This window comes from Chenopodium album, chromosome 6, assembly GCF_948465745.1.
Source record: "Chenopodium album chromosome 6, dcCheAlbu1.1, whole genome shotgun sequence".
Taxonomy (NCBI): domain Eukaryota; kingdom Viridiplantae; phylum Streptophyta; class Magnoliopsida; order Caryophyllales; family Amaranthaceae; genus Chenopodium; species Chenopodium album.
This window is the reverse complement of record NC_137839.1, coordinates 46,573,733-46,580,178: the sequence shown is the minus strand read 5'-3', so window position 1 is coordinate 46,580,178 and position 6,446 is coordinate 46,573,733. Positions and strand designations below refer to the sequence as shown.

The 6,446-nt window shown below is 34.8% G+C and overlaps 1 non-coding gene across 1 annotated transcript; it reads left to right on the top strand.

The window, feature by feature from the left end:
• The first annotated feature begins 1,076 nt into the window (after positions 1–1,076).
• On the top strand, positions 1,077–1,182 carry LOC145637388 (small nucleolar RNA R71). Its single transcript, XR_014114179.1, has one exon. It is a non-coding gene; the product is annotated as a small nucleolar RNA R71 (small nucleolar RNA).
• The last annotated feature ends 5,264 nt before the right edge of the window (positions 1,183–6,446 follow it).

Genomic DNA, 6,446 nt, shown 5'->3' with positions numbered 1-6,446 from the left:
CTTAGGTTCCACTCCTTGAGAAGGCAAAGAGGATAGACTAGCACAATCCTTTAAAGTGTTGGCTAGTTGGGTTATTTGTGTCTCAAGCATTTTTTTATGAGTCATCATCTCATTAAATTTCTTGTCACTCACCGCCATATAGGTGTTTATGATCTTGGTATGGTTATCAATCAATTCTTCCAAATTTGTCTTAAATGATGATGGTTGGGAATAAGAATTTTCACAATTGGCTTGAGGCTTTGGAGAAAAACCGGGTGGGGGTCCCCCTTGTTTATTATTTTGAAAACTTCCCCGATTTTGGTTGTTGTTCCAATGCCTAGGCCTTGACTATTGCCACCATTATGGTAATGGCTACCAAAGCCTTGAGATTGTCTTTGGTTTCCATACCCATGGCTTGGGTTTTGATTACTATAACCTTGGTTATTATAGTTACCTCGGAAACCATGGTTTCCTTGGTTCCTATAGCCTCCATTATTGTAGCTAGTTATCGAAACCACCTTGGGGGTGAGAATTCCTATTGCCAAAATTCTTAGGTCCGTCAAACCTTTGACCACCATTGACATTAGACACAAAGTTCAGATGTTCACATTCATTATTTTCAACATCATCACATCCACCCAAAAAAAGTTTGAGAACACATGGAAGAATCATGATAATAAGATTCACAAGAATCACAAAATAGACAACCACTTGGCATGTTATAGGAAGTAGAAGGAGAAGAGTTAGAAAGTGTACCTCTCCCTTTGGGTTGGGAGGGAAGACTCAATGAATTCGTAGAAATACTCACAAGCTTTGCTTTGATCGATGTCATTTCCTTCCCTAGATTTGAAATTTGGGAGGACAAGTTATTAATCGCGTTGAGATTATCCATCGAATTAACCGTCGAGCCACTCTTGCTCGTAGACTCCCTCTCTCCTTCTTGCCAATATCTATAGTATCTCACCACATCCTCAATTATGTCAACTACCTCTTCTTCCGTCCTATTCATTATAGGACCTCCAGCTCCTCTATCTAGGCATGACTTGCCTTGGGCACTCAAGCCTCCATAGAAAATTTGTATCACTTGATAGGTAGGAATTCCATGATGTGGGCTTTCTCTTTGGTACTCCTTGTACCTCTCCTACGCTTCATAGAGATTCTCATTAGTCGTTTGTTTGAATCCTTGGATCAAGGCTCTAGCTTCCGCCACTACTACAAAAAAGGGGTTAGAGAACGGCTGAAACGTGCTTTATAGAACTTTTTAGGACTGTTCTTCTGCTAAACGATGTATAAAGTATATAGAACGGGTGAAAGAGGCGTTTCATAAGCCCTGAAATAGAGAACGGTCATCATACACAAACGTTTTTTTTTCTCACTCTAAAATAAGAAAATACGGTAAGAAAAGGCAACATCTATCTTACTTGACCGTTGTCTTTTTTAATACAAAAGTGAACGGTTTTGTGAGGAAATAGTTCTCTATTCTTATATTAAAAAAAAAAAAAAATTCAAATTCTGTAAATCAATAAACTCAACCCCAAACTGCCAAACACATCGTAGATAGAACTGTAGAAAACTGAAATTTTTATCATAAATTTAAAATTCAAATTACAACATTTGATGAGCATCTTAGATCTTATACCCAAAAAAGTAACTTTTAATTATAGATTATTGTACAAATATTCTAATCTAAGAGAACAAATAGAACAATGCATTAGTCTTTAAACAACTCTTCTTATTTTCTTCAATCTGATTTATCTGCAATACATAAAAAAAAATAAAAAATGGTGTTAGGTGTAGTTTAGCCGAGGATAAAACTCGATAAATTGCTAACAAAAAAATTAAGAGTTATAAAAATCAATGCAAATATAAATAGCCAAAAATTAACATTGGCAAATTAATTCATTGACATTAATTTTGAGGTAATGGAGACGAAATGAACTTAAATTAGTAAGTGAAGGAAATCTTTTCCGTAACTTTTCCATTCAAATGTACAAAATATATATACATGGTATAAGGCTTATCATCAACTACTTAATAGAAAATATATCTAATTACAATTTATTCTATCCTATAAACAAGCTAACAGAATATTTACATTGATCATAATATATCTTAACAGTAAGTATTGTTTGAGTGGCCACAAAATACAAATTTTTAGGTAATCGAGACGAAATGAACTTATAAGAATTAAGATCTATATTTATTTTAGTTGTATATATAATGCTAGATTACCAGAATAAAAACTACAATGGAAAATAACAATAAAACTAAGAGTAAGATCAAAATTAGAAGTGACACAAGAATACAAAACAAATGACAACCAACAAAGAAATGTCAGATCTACAAAAACCAAAAGATTAAAAAACCAATTCATCCAAATTAGCCAATTGAAAAATGAGTGATAAAAATCAAAATCAGTAGTAATAAAAATACGATAAATATCACCAACAACCAAATATTTACAGATCTAAAAAATGAACACATTAAAAAAAAAGTTAGAATCACACCTTTATAGTTAGTTCTGACGATTGATTCTTGAGTAAATACATCTCGAAGCTTTTAAGCTTTTGCTTTATGCATCTTGAAAATTTAGCATAAAAGTAATAGACTGAGACTGGTGAACATTAAAGCGGCATTAATGAGGAAAAAGATGCGGTGATTCGGCCCAATACGAACTACTTGACGACTCTAATGAGCACTCAATCAGTCTATCACGGCTTGCGGAAGATGGTCACAAAGCGCTAGAAGGTGGTTTCAAGCGAAGGAATCTTCGATGGGTTCTCTAGCTTGCAGAAGTCTATCATGGCGGAATTGGAGGCAGTTACAGGCGTAGCAGTCTTCACGCGGTATTCTCTAGTTTGCAGAAGATATTCAAAACAAATAGCGGGATGGCATTCCCAGGCTTGCGGAAGGTTATCAAAAATACAAATGTAGCAATAAATCGGTTACCCCAGAGAGGTGTGCTCGACGGTGAAAGATATGTGTTTCTTAACTCTTTTTTCTGTTTTAACTAACGCTAGTTTTGCAGGTATTGGCGTTACAAGAATGATTTAGGATCGCAGAACGTTCTGAATCATTCTCCGTCCCTATCGATACTTTGACTTTTGTTTCCGAAACTTGCGTTTCTCCAAACTCAGTCATAGTGGTGGCTTCTGTATACAGCCATTTGTGTCTCCCCAAAACAGAACCCGGTGATGAGTACCTTTCGCGTCGAATCATAATCGAATAGTTTTTATTTTTTTTTCTTTCTCTTTGTTTTTGAAAACCTATTTTAAGAAAACAGCCAATCCGGTTTGGTTTGGTCCATGGCAAGGGTCCAATAATGGTATAGTTGGATGGGGCTTAAAAAGAGCTTTCTAACGATATATTATAAGCCCAATTCCGATGAATAATGAGGAAGTTATGGCCAAATTACTAAACTAGGCCCGGTTTAATCTTCATATGCGGCCCAATGATCTAGAGGAGGCCTAATATGGATTTATCATTCCTAATGCAATTAGGACTGGTTTTAGTCTTCTAGATTCTTCTAGAAGGTTATTTTCATTCCAAATTCAATTAGCTTTGATAAATTGATATTGGTTGACTTTTTAGAGTTTTAATAATAATAAAAGAGTGTTTTTGAGAAAAATACGATTTTGCCCTTCTGTACAGCTAAATTTTTATCAGAACTAAGATAACGCGAGAAATTAATTGTTAGTACCTGACGACAGGGATTAGCGCCTGGTGCTAATGCTTGGAGCCTGGCACTAATGTCAAGCGTTTGGCGCTAACCTGTTTTATTCTCGTCGAAACTCTGATTTGTTTTTTCTATCCGTCAGGCTGATTTTCTCTATAAAAAGCCTCCTCAAATCTCCGTTTTCTATCATCAACTCTCTACTTTTCAAGACTTCTTTCTTTCAATTTTATTATTTTCCTTGAAGTTACTAACGCATGTATTTTGTTATTAGAAAGATATACGAGGCATCCAAGTAAGTGCTTTAATTGATTTATTGATTTTATGGTTCTTAGAAATCATGTTTAGGTTGTTATTATGATTCCTAGTGTCATCTTAGGGCGTTTTAATCTTCCTAGTATCATGTTTAGGGTAACAACTATAATTTCTATTATCAAATATGACAATTGTGATTCCTGTGATGCTCCCTTTTCTTCCTAATATTCATGTTAGTATAATGATAGGGTTAAAGCTTTGATCTTTAATGTTTAGTGACATGCTAAGGTTTATTATTAATCTTGTTAGTATCATGCCTAGGATCTTGCTATTAATATACCTTAACATGATTGTGCTGATGATTATGATTATTATTTTGATTATTATTATGTTGCTTGATATATTTTATTGTTATTGCTTGATCACGCTTTTATGCATATTTAAAGGGAATTTGTACTTGTAATCACGCTTAATAAGATAATTAATAATCTTGTTTAGAGTTAATATGATTATAATTCAAGTGATCGCCAATAATAGTTTATTTGTGCATTAATATTTAACCAACATAGATTAAACAGGTTTAGGGTAAACCTATTGATTGCATGTTAGTCAGAAAACGCACATGAATACGATCTGAATAAAGTAGAGGCCTATTATTAGGGCAGGTTCAATCTCTTTTAGGTTGGATTTGTACCTTCATCCCCGAACTACCAGTCATGGTTCCAGACCTATAAGAGTTGACGATCTTTTGGATCGTTAAGGGGTGTAACCTTCACCCTATGAATGGTTTACATGTTCCTAAAACTTGTTGGCGACTCTTTTTCTCTATCTTCTTTCCCTTTGGATGCCATCGTACTTTAGTGTATGATCACAATGGGGTTCAAGCTAGGGCTAATACTTGAAATATTTCCTACAGTTGATAAATCGACTAATGTATTGTAATATGCCAAAGAATCCCCTAATTTCTTTTTCTGTTTGAGGGGGAGGATTGTCAACAATTGCCTCTATTTTAAAGGGATAGATCTCGATGCCACGTGTGCTTACTACGTATCCAAGTAATTTACCAGAAGTTACTCCAAAGGCGCATTTTTGTGGATTCAATCGCATTTTATATTCTTTTATGCGAGTGAAAAATTTGCGTAAAGCTTTTATATGTCCTATTCTATCTTTGGACTTCATGATCATATCATCCACATTCACTTCTATTTCTTTACGCATCATATCATGCAAGAGAGTCGTAGCCGTTCTTTGGTACATAGCTTCTTCATTTTTTAAACCAAATGGCATGACTGTATAGCAATACGTACCCCCAAGGGGTAATAAAGCATGTCTTTTCTTCATCTTCTTTTGCCATTAAAATTTGGTTGTAACCTGCGTATCCATCCATAAAGGATAACGTCGCATGTTAAGCTGTGTTATCTACCAATATATCAATATGTGGTAGAGGAAAATCGTGTTTAGGGCTAGCTTTATTAAGATCTCTAAAGTCGACACACATATGAACCCGTCCATCCTTTTTAGGGACTGGAACGTTGTTCGTTACCCATTCTGGGTAATTACACCGCGAGGGCGTCCAACTGTTTTTGTACTTCTTCTTTTATTTTTAATGCGACATACAGTTTCATTCGTCGAAGTTTTTGTTTTACTAGTTTTGAAGTAGGGTTCAAGGGAATGGTATGTTCCGCGATTTCCCTATCTATTCCAGGCATGTCCTTGTATGACCAAGCGAACACGTCTTCGAATTCTTTGAGCGTCGATATGAGGGTCGATCGCTCTTCCGGATTTAGAGTTAAGCCAATTTTGACTTCTCTCTTATTTTCGTTAGTTCCTATATTAACTATTTCAGTTTCTTAAAAGATAGGGTTCTTTTGTTCTCGTTTATTCATTAATTCAACCAATTTATTAATGTTATCATTTTCATTAGATTGATTGTTATAGCATTTGAAAGATTCAAGAGAAGGCATATACTCGGAAATAGAGCTCATATTATTAAAATAAAAAGAGAGTACATCAAGTTAAATGCTTGCCCATCATAGCACCCTAGAGTTTGGTGTTTTGATTTAACGATACTAAGATCTTCGTCCAAGAAGTAGCAATCATGAAATATTTCAAATCCAGGCTTCTTGATTCCTTCCAAAACTAAGGGTTCCGGAAAGTCGTAGTATGGGTAATCTTCTCCCTCCCTAATGAATTGTCCATTGATAGGTTGTCGTACACCTATCAAAAATAAATTCCTAACAAAACCAACTAACAATATAGTAGGGTAAGTAGGGTCGAATCCACAGAGAGATGGCTATTTAATCTAACCTATAAGAATTTGGTGAAACTAAACTACGTCACGAAATTGGGGTAGAAAATTGTCTAAATTAAAATAGGAATAAAACAATTAATAAAAAATATCTAGGGTTATGTTTCACCATGTTTATAGTTTGAAATGTATCAAGTATCAATAACAATTCAATCAATCAATTATCTAGAGCAATTGCTAAGCCTACGGTCGGGTCTTAACGCTCTCAATTCAACATATGTAGTTCGGTCG